The sequence below is a fragment of the Triticum dicoccoides genome, chromosome 6B, assembly GCF_002162155.2.
Source record: "Triticum dicoccoides isolate Atlit2015 ecotype Zavitan chromosome 6B, WEW_v2.0, whole genome shotgun sequence".
NCBI lineage: Eukaryota > Viridiplantae > Streptophyta > Magnoliopsida > Poales > Poaceae > Triticum > Triticum dicoccoides.
Window position 1 is genome coordinate 705,310,144 of NC_041391.1, and position 17,118 is coordinate 705,327,261.

Below are 17,118 nucleotides of genomic sequence, written 5' to 3' on the forward strand. Positions count from 1 at the left end.
TCAGAAGAGAGGAACTGCAGCGGCAATATGCAGAGACCACACTGGTAATTTCCTTGGGGCTTCGGCCATACTTGTGCGGGGTGTGTACGACCCACCGACGCTAGAAGCGCTTGCTGTTCATGGGCCGGCCCAGTTCGACACCCACCTGTGCGAAACCGCTTCTCTTTGCCGCAGAGAGCAGCGAATAGGAGCTCTCAAAATTTCATCGCAACATCAGTCTTCATGAAACTGCAGACTGCGGGCGCTGTGGCTTGAGAGCTGGCCTTTACGTTTGGGCCATGATTGTGTGTGCATATTTTTTCATGGTCCATGACCCATTTGACAATGTACCTGGAGCCGTGAACAGTCAGTTATGAGGCTTTCTTCAATCCACTCATCATTTTATCCAGGCCTATATGAATGATCTTCGGTCAATACAGCAAGATAGAAGCATAGTACGGCCGAGGGAGGGAGGAGCACGGCCAAGGACAACACAGTGGATTCACCCACCAGGAACAATGTGCAAGATCAACGTAGACGGTGCTGTTTCTAAGAATCAGAAGAGAGGAACTGCAGCGGCAATATGCAGAGACCACACTGGTAATTTCCTTGGGGCTTCGGCCATACTTGTGCGGGGTGTGTACGACCCACCGACGCTAGAAGCGCTTGCTGTTCGGGAGGCTCTAGCCCTGGCCAAAGATCTGAACTTGCAGAATCTACACGTTGCATCAGACTGTAAAGTGGTGATTGAGGACATGAAGGAGCAAAACCCAGCTGGTTATGGTGCAATTCTACATGAAATAACTGACCTTGCGAATGGTTTCGTAGAGTGTAATTTTGTTCATGAGTATAGGAGCTCGAACTTCGAGTCTCACAATCTAGCGAAGCATACTTTAAAGTTAGGGGTGGGCCGCCATGTTTGGTTAGGACACCCCGGTAATCTCGTTTTTGTCCCTGTAAACATTTTATCAGGATAAATAAAGCTTCGCGTGATTGTCTCAAAAAAAAGTTATGAGGCTTTCTTAGTCTCGTCACAGCCCTACAGGATAATTTCGTATTTCAAGATAATTTATTTTGTTAAAAGGTTTCAAAATGTTGTTAAAATATACTCCCTCCGTCCCAAAATAAGTGTCTCAAGTTTAGTACAACTTTGTACTAAAGTTAGTATACAGTTGAGACACTTATTTTGAGATGGAGGAAGTATTAAAAAGGAAAAGGTATATTTCTTGATTTTTTTAGAGGGAAAACATATATCTTAGAAAGTGAACAAAAAAGCATATGCACAAATAAAATCTTCTTATATATGAAATAAATGTACATCACATATCGTTTTTCAATGTTTATGAATAAAAAATGATTGTGTTAATTTTAAATATTTTATAAGAAATTCATGTATTTTAAAGAAAATATTAAATCAATTCATGCATTACATGTATAATGCTAAAGCTGAAATCGACGTTATTCTGGTGCTAATGCCCAAACATTAAATACAGAAATAACTGACTCCAAATTTATTTTCAGTTGATTGACTCGTAGCCGGTCCGTCTGTTTAATTATGCAATCGAGTATTTTAAATTTATGTTTGAAATTAATTCAGGCACAGTTTCTTTTAATGAGTTAAGTTTTAGGAGCTTGACTAGGAACCGTTTATTTAACTCCTCGACTTATAGGAGTTAAGCTCAAGGAGGCATTTGAGAGGCTAAATTTTAGAAGTTTAGTTAGAGATGCAAGTACCAACCAATGGGAAGACAAATAAAAATGAGTCGACGTCCTTTCTGGATCCCACCGGAGTTTGGAGCCGGTCATCTAGGAAATATATTCGTTCCAAGCCTGAGTCCGACCTAAAGCTTGAAAATATGTTCGTTCTCAAGCCTGAGCCTGGTCCGAAACCCAAAAGTCCAGCCCGAATGATGTTTCCCTCTGCTTTCACGTGTAAGCTTGGCATAGATTTCCTATTTAACGCATTATGCATCAAATTGGCGGAGCTTCGCTGACGCGAGCGACGCGAAGAGCTCAGTGGACCACGGCCCTTTTAGCGGTTACCATCTATAAGGTTCCCCGAACCAGTTTTTCTTTTTCCTATTGTTTTTGGCGGTTCGTTTTCTTTTAGGTTTTTCTTTTTCATTTTTCCCTTTCTGTTTTTTTATTTCCATTTTCGTTTTTATCTTTTCGGTTTCTGTCCACTTTTTTCTTTTCTTTCCTTTTTCTGTTTCTTTTTTTACTTTCGTTTTCGTTTTTATCTTTTCTGCTTCTTTTATTTTCTATTCCTTTTTTCAAAATTCGCAAATTTAAAAATGTTCAGAATTCAAATTTTTCACGAATTTTAAAAAACGTTCGAGATTCTCAAAGAAATATTCTTGTTTTCAAAAAATATTCGCAAATTTAAAAAACAGTTTGCGTTTTTGGAAAATGTTCACGTTTTCCAAAATAATGTTCACAATTTGAAAAATTGTTTGCACTTTCAAAAAAATGTATGCAATTTTGGAAAATATCCAAAATTCGAAAAACGTTTGCAAAAGTACAAAATGTTCAAATAAAATTTGCAGAAAAACATTTAGTTTTTGAAATATTTCATATGTTTTTTAAAAGTGTTCACACTTTCAAAAAACATTTCAAAATTTTAAAAATGATCATTTTAAAAAATGCATTAGCTACATTATGCCTACAGTGTCTCTTTACTCAGCTACAACATATCCGTACGACTAGATATTTTTTAAGAGATTGCGCTGCTTATATGTCACCAAAGTTGTTTATGTCTTTTGGCTTATTAAACCCTTTAACAGTCCCGCAAAGGACGCTCTCTCGGCTATGCCACGTCGGATTCACTGTGCTCGTGGATTGGGCAAGACGTGCTGCTTTCAACTGGCCAGTCATTGCCTCATTCCGGTTTGGTCGTCGTGGCTGATATGGACAAAAGAAAGCTTATAAGGGAAGTAAAAGGCCTCTGTACGACTGCAGCCCAAGTCACACACTCCACGCAACCTCTTCCTCTTCTCCGCCTCTTCCTTCACGGGCCAATGCGGCTGCAGGGGCGAGAGGATGGGGGCCAGCCGGTTTCTTTGCCGGATTTGGACTTCTCCGCCTCTTCCTTCACGGGCCCTTGCGGCTGCAAGGCGAGAGGATGGGGGCCAGCCGATTTCTTCGCCAGATCTGGAGCAGGGACAAGAGGAGAAGGAAGTTGGCCATGGATAAATGAGGAGAGCGGGGAAGGAAGCCAGAGTGGATCAGTGACGGTTGGATCCCCGGAAAAAAAATAACAGTAGGATACAAGACGGAGATGAGCGGCGGCGATGGGCGAGGCGGCGGGAGGCGACGGCGACGAGTAAATCAGTCGCCTACAGATAAAAGGTAAGTGCGAACGCCGTTTGGTCCCTCTCCTTTCCTCCTCGTTTGCGCCTTCTCCTATACATATAGTCACGGTATCGGCTCTGGCAGCTCACGCCGGTGTACACCTCATAATGATATGCCTGTTGCATATGGCCATAGAAGAATAGCAGGTGGATTAGGAGACACCACATCATGAACCAGATTTGTACCCTTGGACACCGAAGCAATGTAGGTGTATGGTTCTCTGAATAAAATTGATAGCCTGCATATATGTTTGCTGATGCATGTGTGTGTGTGTGTGTGATGGATCACTGAAAATTCATGGATGCCTTGTTCCTCTCATTCTTATTCTTCTCAGAATTTAGGGTGGGTGTTAAACATACATGCACAGGCTTGTTTCAGAATGTCGTAGTCCAGATTAGAAATTAAGAGAAGAGAGAGAGAGAGAAACGATTGGTTAGTAAAATATATAGCTGCAAGTTTACATAGTGGAATTGCTGACCGAAGTTTTTCTCTAATGTACATTTCTGAAATTCCTAATACTTAAAACTTTTTTTTCAGCCTGTTTTCAGTCATTAGAAAAATACAATAGCATTTTTTCAATCAGTTAGCAGTATGAACAATCAGTTAACAATATAAATATGGTAGCATTGTTCAGCCTGTTACCTACTGAATGCGAGTCACAAACGGTTTTTCAGTTAGTTAACAAATAGCAACACATCAGAAGCTTTTTTGAGATAAGCTACAGAGATAAGCAGCAGTTTTTCAATCAGTTAACAAACAGCAGCACAACAGTTTCCAGTCACCTGATCTCTGTCCAATTTTTTCTCCCTTGTTGCAGCTCACCGTTGTATTCGACCTGGGAACCTACATACATATTTTCATCTATGATATCTCAGCATCTTCTATGCTTCCAATCTGTTAATTTAATTTTACTTATAAATGGCACAAACTTCCAGATCATTTCTGTCGCCAGAGACCTCATTGGCACATCTCAAGAGGATGCTATTATCTGCATCAGTGACGACGATGGTGAGCTGGCAGCCCACACCAAGCATCCTACACGCTCTGCACATGTTATATGCTAATAAATGGTACACCTACTTCACTATACAGCATTCTCCTATCCATAGTGGCCCAAGATTGTAGAATTATTTAGCTTCATATTTTGCGTCTCATGAAAGAACACAATTAGGTTATGAAATCATTTTTTTCCTACTTCTAAAAAGATTTTGTTTTATTGGCTGCTAATAATTATGTTTCTAAATAGAACCCCGTTGTTGTTTATTATATATGTAGGTTGATTTAAACCAGATAATGGTCATTTTTCCCTCTCTCTATATCCAGGGAAAATTGTATATTCTGTGAAGAACTATCGATGCATATTTGGCAGCTTTTGAATCCTATGAACAACTTGATGGTTCAATATGTTTCACTTTTGTATAATTTCTGCAGAAGCCTATTTATCGTTCTGGCACTTTTTGTATATTATACTTATCCATGTCAGTGGGTTTTGAACAATTAGTTGATTTTGCACAGGACTTTGTATGTGCACATGGGCATTTCGTATGCAAGGTGCACAACTTTGTATTTGTGTGGTAATAAAGCAAGACGGTCTGCTCGATGGCTGTGCGAGTGGTGTTCCTTTGTTTGGAGAATTTATCTGTGGTGTGATCTGTTTTCATTTCAACAATATCTAATAAAAGAAAGTATTGTGCTACCTTTGGGCAGTACAATATCTAATAAAGTTGTGATTTTGATCGTGTATCACTACAGGTTGTTGTTGAGAAGTCTAAAACATATAAAGGGAAACCTAAGAAAAAACTTTGAACCCCAAAGTTAACAAAGCTGATAATCTATTTCTCTCATTATAACTAACTTGGCCATAGAGAAATATTTAGGTTCCTATGTTCTGCTTGCCATCTGATCCATGGCTAGCTAGATGTTCTGCCACTGTCACTCTAGAGCATGTCTCTTCCACGACAAGTTCAGTCTATTCTAGATCTGGGTCCTCTCTGGTTCCTTCGACAATGACCTCAACACCATCGAAGCCAGGCCGCAGGTACTAAGAAACAACACATGCTCTCTTGTTTGCTACTTCCTCTAAAGCGATGCGTTTCTGAAACGGTGAAACCTCTTGCATTTCTGAAACGGTGAGACCTCTTGCATTACCCGAATAGATGATCACATCACTTGTAGCATGAGTATAGGCTAATTTTTTTTAGTATCCATCTTATATGAGTACATTTTGTTTATCACACAACACATGACACATGTAAATCTAGAAGTTTAGGAACTAAGAGCTTTTTTATTTTGAGGGAATTGTGAACTATGAGCTCCTAGGTTAGCTATGAATAGGATTTTTAGTTGGTCATGTACATTGGATAGGCTCATTGGAGGCACCTAAACCAGTCACTTGTATGTATTGACCCATGCAATTTTTGCTTAGATGGGATCTGCTTTGTTGTCACAGAAGACACACAATGAAATATACATTTTACTCATATCAGATGCTATTTGTGGTAGTTCAAGCAAGCTATTAGTTTGTAATTCACTGAAAATGATTTCATCTTTTACAAAAGGACATAAAAGTACTACTAGCATTTATGTTCTGGTTCATATCCACATATTAACTCAGCAAATGCTTAGAGTATAAAAGTAGGCAGGTTTGTCTTGCTTTCCGTAAATGAAAGCTAGCCTTATAGTGAACCATTTCACCTGTGCAGGATGCATACATGAGTTCTACACAAGATGCACCCTTTACCTTGATAAATCTGTTTTGTTGTCTGACAACAACAAAATGTTGTTTGCTTTTGTAGGTTGAACCTGGGATGAATGATTGTTTCTTATAGGCTGGTGTTTTCAAAAGTGCAAAGGCACCACAAACTATGTCAACAAAAAGGTGCAGAGATCCTAGAGACACAGGAAATAAGAGTACACCTGATTCAGATGGGGAGAATGGCTCGGTTTCCCCGATAGCTCTATTGAGAGCAGAAAATAAACCCAAAGACAAGGATGAGATTGGTTTGCCACATAGCGGGTCGACAAGCTCCAAAAGAAACAGATTGGTTTGCTAAAGAAACTTGTAGAAAAAGAGGAGGCTTTGAGGTCTGCCAAGAGTGTTGTCGTATATTCAACAATTTTTGGGTTGAGACGCCAAGTTGTTGAGAAAGAAGCTTTGATCAAATATGCCAATTCGCACCACCACCACCACAACAAGCATCACCACGATGAGATCCAACGGCTGCTACCGAAGGAACTCGAGCCAAAGGGTATGATGCCTCTCCAATTTCTCCTTCTTTGATGAATAAAGGAATTTATACTGCTATGTGTTGGAGGCAAGGAGTCAACAATTCTGAATACTTTAATGGGGCATATATAAATTATGTTTCCTCCAAGATGGATGTTATTGTCTTTTAGCCAGGTAGGTTAGGGACCCAATCAAACACCTTAATGTTCTTAGGTGGAAGCGACCTAAATGCAGACTACATTCCTTCAATGACATTCATTTTTTTTCTTAGGAATAATTGCACAATTACTTGGAGTTAAGTTGCGCAGCCATTTTAAAACTTGCAAACATCAGTGGTAACTGCCTTTTGTACAAGGCACATTATATCCATTTGCACTATTAAAGTTCCTGATGACATGCATACATCTTGCTGTTTGGAAACTGCTTCTTGGGAATAATATTGGATCTTTCTTGAGATGGTTTACTGTATTAATGCCTTAAAATCATTAAGCCAGTAATAAGGTTGCATTTGATCACATTGAGGTAACATTCTAATTTGTGCCATCACAGCTTCAGAAGGTGGGTGAAACCTGAAGGATCACGGGATCTACACCTCTTGGTGCAAATAACCTTTCACTTTTGATATTTACTTTCTATTGAAACTGCAAAATGTTGTTCTAGGGCTGGATATCTAAATGTTGATATCTGCATGCTTGTAAATTTATACCATGAATCATTTTTATGCTACTACTTTTCTTCCAGAATTTGTATCTCTTTCGTCCAAATTGTTGTAATGTGCATTGCATTTCTACCGCTTTATCTTATTGTTACGTTTGCTTCTGCCATTGCTTTCATAGTCCGTATTGTAGCTCGGATCTGAAGCATATCATTGCTTGCATGAACCTGTATGACTCATATCGCATAAAACTAATCAGAAGGAGTGCCCTCCCACCTGGCAACGCCCAAATACCTCTCAGGAGGCCCGCAATGGCGGGCCCCAACCACTATGTCACCAAAGGTCTAGGGTTCAATTCCGAGCAAGCTCGTGTATATTCCCTTTTTGTACTTTCGATTCTGTGGTACAGTGCACTTCTGGGCCAGCCCAAGTCAGACTCCCCCCGTGCGTTTGCTCAACAGTAGAACGCGACACATAAGAGGTCCGAGCTCGGTATGGAAAGCAAAGCCCAATCCCAGCCCAAATATCCTTTTGGGCCGCAAAACAAAGGCCCAACCTAGCCCTGCCCATAATATTCGGGTCGGGTCGTCTGGGCCAGGCTGCCCATGATCAGGTTTAGAGGAGTACCACTGGTCAGCGTTGTATAAGAGCATCTCCAACAGCCGCGCTATACAGCCACCGCGCTGAAAAATCAGCGTTTTTTGCGCGCGCTACCGTTCCGGGCGCTCCAGCGGAGGCGCAAAAATTGCGCGCGCGGCATATCTAGTTCAGCGCGCGGGCTGAAACGCCACGCGCGCCGCTTATTTGCTGCACCCGCCCCCGCGCGCTGGACTTTCGAGCGCTCGCTTGCAACTCCACCCACCCCATCCATCAGCGGCGCCGCCGCCGCCGGCGCTGCCCGGCGACCGTTCCGGCACTTCCCCGGCCTATCCCCGCGCCGCGGCGGCTTCCTCCACCTCCCTCTAGTCACCGCCGCCCTCGCGCGCGGCGGTCCTCCAACGAACAGCGCGCCCGCTCGCTGCCGCTCGGTGCCAGCAAGGTGTTCGTCAAAAGGCCCGCAAGGTATGTATTGCTCAACTTCATGAATTTGGTGCATGTTGATTGTAGTTTTTATAGCTTAGTATTCAACATTGTAGATGAGTTCATTGTATGATTCTTCCTAAGAAGAATTTGATATGGAAAGGAGGAGGATCTTGCAATGATCCTAGCTATGCACATCAATAAAAAACTGAAGCACGGTGGTTCGGTTATGGGTTGACAGAAAACTTGAAGGGATAGGATCGATGCCCACAACAGATTGATCAGGCATTGTTTTGCGGAGAATCCACATACCCGGAGTCATACTTTCGTCGCGCGGTTTAGGATGAGCATCGAGTTGTTCAGGCGTATTGCAGAGAAACTAGTGAGCCATGACCGGTTTTTTCAGCAAAGAAGGAATGCCGCCGGAGAGCTCGGGCATAGCACCTTTAAGAAGGTGACAGCCGCTTTGCGTATGTTGGCATACGGTATCCCGGCTGATCTAGTTGATGATCACTTGGCTATGGGTGAGACCAAGCCATCATGTGTGTCAAGCGCTTCGCAGTCGGAATTGTCCAAGTGTTTGGCCAGGAGTATTTGAGATCTCCCAATGCTGAAGACGCCGCAAGGCTATTGGAGATGAACAAAGCTCGCGGCTTCCCAGGTATGCTTGGCTCAATAGATTGCATGCATTGGAGTTGGAAGAATTGTCCAAAGGCATGGCATGGGTAATTCCACGACCAAAAAAAGGGTTCCACTATAATCCTTGAAGCGGTGGCCGATCAAGAGACTTGGATTTGGCATGCATTCTTTGGAATGCCTGGATCTTTGAATGACATCAATGTTTTCAATCGGTCGCCACTGATGAATAAGATTGCAAATGGTGATTTGCCACCGGTGCAGTTTGTAGCAAATGGCCGTACATACAACTATGGCTATTATCTTGCGGATGACATCTACCCAAAGTGCCAAACATTTATGAAGCCATTGAAAAAATCTTGATTTCCACAATGCTCAAGCGGCGGCTAGAAAACATATGGAGAGAGCTTTTGGGATTTTGCAAGCCCGATTTGCTATTGTGAGAGGACCGGCTCGATTTTGGGATCAAAAAATGCTTTGGTACATCATGCACGCTTGTGTGATCATGCACAACATGATCATCGAGAATGTGCGTGGCCAAGATGTAGACTACTCTCAGTATGAGCTCTTGGGACATCCCATGCGAGTGATACGGAGGGCTGAAAGGGTGGCCCGTTTTGTTGCCTCCTATCATGCCATTCAACGTCCCGCAGTGCATGATGATCTTCAGAAGGATCTCATTGAGAAGTGGCGGGCATGGAATGGGCGACAAAGAGCATCATATTTTTTGCATTCGATGCTGTATTGTTGAACTATTTGTTGTGTTATTGAACTATTTGTTATATTGAACGATAAACTATTTGTTTGAGTTGTAATAACGAAATTGAACTATTTGATTTATTTTGTTTGTGTTTGATTTTTTTGCTTGTGTTTGGAATGCATATGTTGTTTTTGCGAGAGTCGCGCGGGCTGCTGGAGCTGCGCACGTGCTGCATTTTAGCGCTGCCTGCCGCGCCAAAGAAGGCGATGGGCGTGCGACAAAGTAGTTTTTAGCGCGTGGCGCGTTCGGCGGCTGTTGGAGATGCTCTAATAGACATACACAATGCGCGATGCAAACCCTTCATTTTCCAACAAAATATAATAAACGAGTAGTTATTGATAACAAATTGCTTCAACGAGAACATCCAAAACAATAAGGTGTGCATCAAGGAGGAGTTACCGTGGTGTCCATGTGTCCTTTAGCTAGCGATAGAAAAAAAACAGAGGGATACGAGAGATCGAAAGCAAGACTAGAGGTCTTTGCACGCCCCCCTTCTCTCGTCGCCGCCGCCTCTTTCCCCCACCCTCGATTCTCCTCGCGCCGCCACCCTCGTTCTGCCTCCATCCTCCCAAGCAACGTCTTCTCTCTGTCGACCACGACGCTAGGGTTCCTAGCCGCCGCCGCCGCGCCGCACCACAGCCGGCCGGAGCCACCTCCACTCCGGCGCCCGTCCTCTCCACCGTCGCCCCCAGCTGCTCCGCACATCTCCGCAGGGTCTTCAAACTGGGGGTGGAGGAGCTGGGGAGGGCGAAGATGCAGACGGTGCGGGGTGGAGCAGGGAGGCCGAAGACCCAGGCGGTGGACGCCTGACGGAGTGGAGGAGAGGTCGACGATAGGGACAAGGAGGAGCGGCGTCATGGATCTGCAAGGAAGGGGAGGGCCGCCGGTGATGCTCGTCGGCGAGCCTCCGAACAGGGAACCACCAGGGAGCACGCCGCCATAGGGGAAGGAAGGGGGAGACATGGCGGCGACTGGCTGAGCCAAACCGCGAACGCCCATCGGCGACTTCGGTTGGGGACCATCCCGTTCTTCCTCCCCTCACTCTGATGCCAAAACCAGTAGCATCAGCAAGAAGCTCAATCACCAACGAGGTGCACATGGGTGGCGTGAATAGATGGCTACCCCATGAACTAGGTGCTCATCTATCTCTATCTCTCACTCACGTTTTATGTGATTCATGGTTTTCTTGATTTCTTGTTCATCGTCATCCTACATATCGAGTTCATCTTCCAAGCATCCCTTGCGGAAAGAAAGAAAAAGGCAAGTATTCCCAAGGATGGCATGTATTATTCTTTCGGTTGACAAGTTCATGCACGGTTAGTTATTAATTCATTCATAATTTGTTAACTTGAATGTACTCCCTCCGTTTCTTTTTAGTTTGCATATAAGATTTAATCAAAGTCAAACTTTGTAAAATTTGACTAGCTTTGTAGGAAAAGATATCAACATCCACACTATGAAATCAATAATATTAGATGCATGATGAAATTAATTTTCATAATATATAACTTTAGTATTAGAGATGTTAATATATTTTTCTATAAAGTTAGTCAAACTTACAAAGTCAAACGTTGACCAAATTTTATATGCGGACTAAAAAGAAACGGAGGGAGTATGTATCGGTTTTCACCAATTGCAGTTAGGGCAATCTGCTAATTACATCAGCACCAGATACTGCACCACGGACCACAAGGTCAAGAACTCAGGTAGACGCCAGCATCGTCACGTCAGACGTGAGTGGAATTGTGGGAAGGAGAAGTCTGTCGGAAAGGTGAAAAAATAGTAAACTTTAGGGGAGATGAACCAAAAACAAGAGAAATAGTGTGATTCTTGGGGCTGGATGAGTTCAAATGTTCCAACCTTTTTGTGGAGATGAGCTGCAAAAGAAAGATTGAAAGTGTAGTCTGCAATTGTGCATTTGGCTATATGCACGGTCATGTAGCTAGAAAGAGTAATTTCTTGTGATGCCAAGTATGCTAAAGTGATCCTATTTTCAGGGGAAATGAGACATGCATGCTATAGTATTTAGGACAAACTGGAAAGGGGAACTGGGTTTAAACAAAGCATATGACAAAAAGTAAAACAGTTTAGTTGTGGGGGTTTTCTGAAGGAATTTTAGGGGATTAATGATGAGGATCAGGTTTTTTATTGATGAGTAGTGTGTTTTCTGATCTGTGTATTTTTCTTTAGGACATATTGGGTCGAGTGATAGCCAAGGGTCTCAGGACGAACGAAACGAATGTGGCCAAGATGATGTCTGATGACACGGAACCCAGTTTTTGTCATATCCAACTCGTCAGCCACCGAGGTACTACAGAAGATGGTCCAAGGTCTGCTTGTTATTTTTCTTCGGTACAAAAATTAGCAGTATCCCTTGACAGTCTTACCTTCTCCTCTCCTCGCATTGTCGGCCTGGAAGCCAGAGCTCAGGGTCGTCGTCTCCGCTCGCCATTTCCCATGCCTCTTGATCTGAGCTCGCGCGCGATAGCAGCTCTTGGTGGATGAGAGCTGGGTCCTGACTGGGACGCAGCGACCATCCTGGTCCCTCCTGCCGTCGGAGAGGCGAGGATGGCGTCCACGCCGTTGCACGGCTCCACGACCCCCAGCATGTTAGCGACAACAGCTATATCTTCGCGCTGCGGTGACTACCTGGCAGACTCCCCTCCTTTAGCCTTTAGCTACTTTGTTTTGTTCAGCTTGACCGAACACTACTACTTTGTGTGCCTGTCTCTATTTTGGCATGACGATCAGAGCAGATACCGTTTTGCTACTTACCATGACATGTTTGTTCATCTCAGGTTGTGTATTTATTTTCTAATGTTGTTTGATAACAGAAGAGTTTTCCCAGATTGGTGGAAAGTGGAGAAAAGTTGGGTTCAGACAGATACTTGTTTATTTTTTTTCAGGGTTAATGTTGCTCTTTTTGCTTCTCTGAGCATGATTGTTTCATAATTTGCATAGGATCTGTAGACATGGGAATGCTCAAGTGTCAACTGTCATGAGACAATGAGAACAACATTTACAGAAAGTACAGTACCTCCCAAGGTAAAATATTTACTCAAAGTTTTTTAGTACGAGTTGAAGGCCTTACTTTTAACATTTCCAACAACTTCCCTTCTCTAGGTGTGGGCAAGCCATTGCTAGAGGCCACCATCGTGCACTGCCACGAGATTTTATACCTCTTGATGATCATTGTCCTGACCGGTGACATCCTGGATGCACAGATTGTCATTGACTCACTTGGTTTCTACTCCCTCCATTCCTAAATATATGTCTTTTTAGAGATTTCACTATGGACTAGATACGGATCAAAATGAGTGAATCTAAACTCTAAAATATGTCCATATACATCCGTATGTAGTTTGTAGTGAAATCTTTAAAAAGACTTACATTTAGGAACAAAGGGAGTAGTATTTACTGGCATACTTTTACTACTTAAGCACTGAGCTCACAATCATAACCACAGCCTGATGAGAACATTCTGAACTAACTGAAGATAGCTTGCTTCTGTTTTATGGTACATGCATACTAATCATAGCTGACAGAAAATGTGCTTATTCAACATGAAGGTAGATGATGGGAAGGTATGGTGCTCATGGGCCTCAGTGCTACTATCATATAATGATAACTGCTGCAAAGTTCATACAATGTTCCCTGTTTGTATTATTTGAATGTTGGCATTGTTTTCAAAGATTCAATTTAGTTGGATCGAGTTTGTGTTTTAACTTCCTAACATGTGCATGCAAATCAATTTGAACTAAGAATTAAAGGTAGTATTCCTTTAAAGTTTATTTTTCCATTGAAATGTGCAGTTTTACACATCTCTATGCCCCCTTTTCTGTGTGTGGATCAAACAGTAGAAATCAATATTAATATTCTTTATCTGCCTGCTAACTGAGAGGCGTGGCCTTTTTATGTCAAGCTAAGAGTTTAATTGTCACAAGGATATGTTGGAAACTAAGCCAGGAAAATGGGGTTTCACAGGGTAATTTAATTATAGCCTTTGCTTGCAGTTTCTTGTAGTTTCCTTCTTTGCATTAGGAGTTTTAGTTCTGCAATCGCTTATCTCTGTTTTCATAGTTGTGTATTTTCTAGAATATTTGATTACTGATTTCAGCAATATATTGTGTCTCTACCACAACCGTACATGCAAGGATTTATCTATGTCTTATTTTCTCTATCATAAAGATCATCTATGTTTAGTTTGCACATATTATGTTGGCATGTTCAACGGCGTGGTATATCTCCCACCCCACCAGCTCTTCCCAAGGATCCCAAAACCTGAATCCGTGGTATGCGGCTGAAGCAGTTACTCTTAGATCAGCTGTTAAATGAAAACCATATAAGGTATCATTACACATTTCACCTGTGTACATGAATAGAAACTAATGTGTGCATATACTGTAGTCTTATAATTGTTTTTCTGTCATCTAGATTCTACCAAATATAGTAATAACCAAATATGCATTTTTTGGGCAAGGTTCAAATGCTATTGAAAAATAGAAATGGTATGATGCATACTATTTAAATTTATAGATGATGTTACAGAAAATAGCGTCGATATTTTTAGACTACCTGCTTCAATACTGAACTTTGGCTCAACACTCGGATGGTGTTTATTTATGCAGAGAAAATTATAATGCATGTCAGTTTTTGTTGTTACCAGGAACTATTTTTTATGATGTTGATTTCTGTGTGTTTTATGTCATCCAATATCAAACTCATGTTGAACATCACATCTAAACTCGTCGTACTTCTTTTTCTTGCTTCAGGTTGGGAAGTGAAAGTGGGAATTGAAATGTCTTGCCATGACAGAACTTCCAAGCAGATGTCTCTGTGGCTAAAATAAATCTTTTTTCCCTCAAGTCATAAACTGCAACAGGTAGTTGGTCGGCCACTGTCGGTTGAAAGTGGGAATTGGAATGTCTTGTTGTTCTACTATTCTTGTTTTGGATGACAATCTTCTCTATTAATACAAACTGTTACTGCCTCCGTCCCATAATGTAAGACGTTTTTTGGCACTACACTAGTGTCAAAAAACGTCTTACATTATGGGATGGAGGGAGTAGTATTTATGAAACCACTAAGCTTGCCCTGCTTTATGAGTGAACACTCGTCTGCTGTAGTTTTATTACCTTGTCCTATATTTTTAACCACTAAGCTCATCTGGACTAGCTCTTTTTTGTGCTGAATTACACATGATAATGCTGTCGTGTAGAGATGTTAACAAATACGGAAGCTTGATTCGTGCGCACAATTTTGCCTCAAGAGGCGCCACAAGGTGGTGCCCCAGCCCCTAGTTAAACACGTTCAGCTGTGCATCAAGGGCGAACGCCCGCGCTAGCCACGTCGGCGCTGGACCCGCGCGCTCACGCGTTCAGCTACGCACGAAGAGCGAGTAACCGCGCACGGTACAGGTGTCCTTTTACTGTGCTAGCAATAGAAAAAAAAAACAAGACGCCTTCTCACGACCTAGCTCGGGTCCCCTCCGCACGACCCCCTTCTCGCTTGACGCCGCCGCTTTCTCTGCACTCCCTCGATTATTCTCCTCGCGCCGCCACCTCCCCGCGCGACACCGCTCCACCTCGAGATGGCCGGAGGCGGCACCGATGGGTCGAGTCCCGCCACGGTGGTGGACCCCTGGAAGGGCAAGGAGCTCGTCGCGATTCCTTCTGTGCCGAAGGAAAAAGTTAAAACGCCTCCAGACATCGATCCCCTGCCCATCTCCTCCTAAGAGGCGGCTAGGTTAGTGTGGTCGCCGCCTCATCCGTGCTCGTGGCCTTTGCCCCTCAACACGCAGCCTCTCCTTTCGTCTCTCCTCCACAGCTCCGCCTCTACCTCCAGCGGCATCCAACCCCATCGCCATCTCCTACTTCCCTCTTATTTCCCTATGCCTCAACGAGGTGGGCAAGCCGGCACACACGGCAAAGGGCTGCTGCGGCTGCGGCTTCGACGCGGGCGCCGCATAAGTGGAGGCGGAGCTGCGGCGGCTGGTGGTGGACGGCCGCGCAAGCGACGTCAGCTTGGACGAGTTCCATCACATCCACTGCTACCTCAGGTTCGTTTCGTTGCTTGCTCGCGGTTGGATCCGATCGAGGCTCTAATTTGGTTGCTTGGTTCGACAGTGTGATTTTGGATCTGGAGCACTTAGGAGGCTGCTCTGGATTGCTGCGCTCTGTAGTGGCAGGATTCATGTTTCATTGTTGCAAGAGATGATATTGAGAGGCTAATGTGAATCCGTTTGTGTGTAGATTTTGTCAGTTCTAGGATTGGATGTTTATGCAGTTTCTCTGTCTGTCCTGTAGGTTAGCCGATTGATGGATTTAATTGCTGACCTGTTTGTGTTGGCTGAAGGTGGTGAGATGGAAATAAGGATTAAGCCTGACACTGGAACAATAACTATTTGTACTATATAGATCAGCTAAACATTGTATTGAAATAGAAGGCTGCATATATATCTAATATTCATCTGTGGCACATGAGGAATCTTGTTTCCTGACAGAGAACAACAAAGTTAAGTTGATGACACAAAAGACTGAATAAAAAAACACTTCTAATGATCTATATAATGTGAAGTCTTTATGTTACCTATGTGTAGATTTATCGAATAATATTAGACTTCTGATATGTAGTTGCCTTCTGTTGGGTATCTCACGTACTAGAATGATATATGAAGCTTATGGATAATTGGTCGCAAAGTTCTCATGTGTGTCTGGGGGTTTCAAACTTCACATTCATTTAGCTTAAGATTTATATATCGCTTATGTCTTTCCAGTCATGCAGTCACGGGATCTCCATTTCATGATTTTAATAGTTGACGGGGTGAGAAATTTCGTGGCAAGAGCCATGGTTCATCCCAGATGTGTAAAGAGAAATATATTTGTTGACCCAAAAATCACACTATACTGTTGCAATTTCTCAGTTGAAAAGGTATGCAGAAGCCAGCAGTACACAAAATATTTCTGTTGCTTAGAGATTTACTGCCGTTGTCTGAAAAAAAGACCCAAAACTGATTGTAAAAGAATCGCAAGACTGTATAAATTCAGTTCTAACAAGAATAATAATTATCCCAACCTATGTCTTTGCAGTGCCTTGACGAAAGCAAAATTGGTCTCTCGTGCTATGATGACATGAAGAATGGAACAATTTGCTTGACCAGTTTCAAGTCAGAATTAACAAGTTTCAGAAATTCGTTGGGTAAGACTTGATATGGTGCTTTTCTAAGAAAGGAGGCATACTATATATTTTTTACTTACGTACCACTATGCTTTAGTAGTAATGCTATTTGCTTTGTCATTTGCATAATGCTATAGTCATTTATGGGCCTTTACCAATGAAGTGGTAATATTAGATATGGGTAACTGGGTTATGGATAATTAATTAATTATTGTCTCGTACTAACTTTGCAGCATCTTCAAATTTCTCAGTTATGTTTTCTAAAAGTTTCCCCTTTGGTATAAATGAGAAGCTAGAAAACAATATTCATTTGTT

The 17,118-nt window shown here is 42.6% G+C and overlaps 1 long non-coding RNA gene across 3 annotated transcripts; it reads left to right on the top strand.

Moving 5' to 3' along the window:
• Positions 1 to 2,950: 2,950 nt before the first annotated feature.
• LOC119326429 lies at positions 2,951 to 7,375 on the top strand. 3 transcript variants are annotated; one of them, XR_005157981.1, is made up of 4 exons: positions 2,951 to 3,327; positions 4,266 to 5,368; positions 6,126 to 6,578; positions 7,106 to 7,375. It is a non-coding gene; the product is annotated as an uncharacterized LOC119326429 (long non-coding RNA). The 3 variants fall into 3 exon arrangements; XR_005157982.1 differs by having other exon boundaries at positions 4,266 to 4,400; positions 4,654 to 6,578; XR_005157980.1 differs by having other exon boundaries at positions 4,266 to 6,578.
• Positions 7,376 to 17,118: the final 9,743 nt, after the last annotated feature.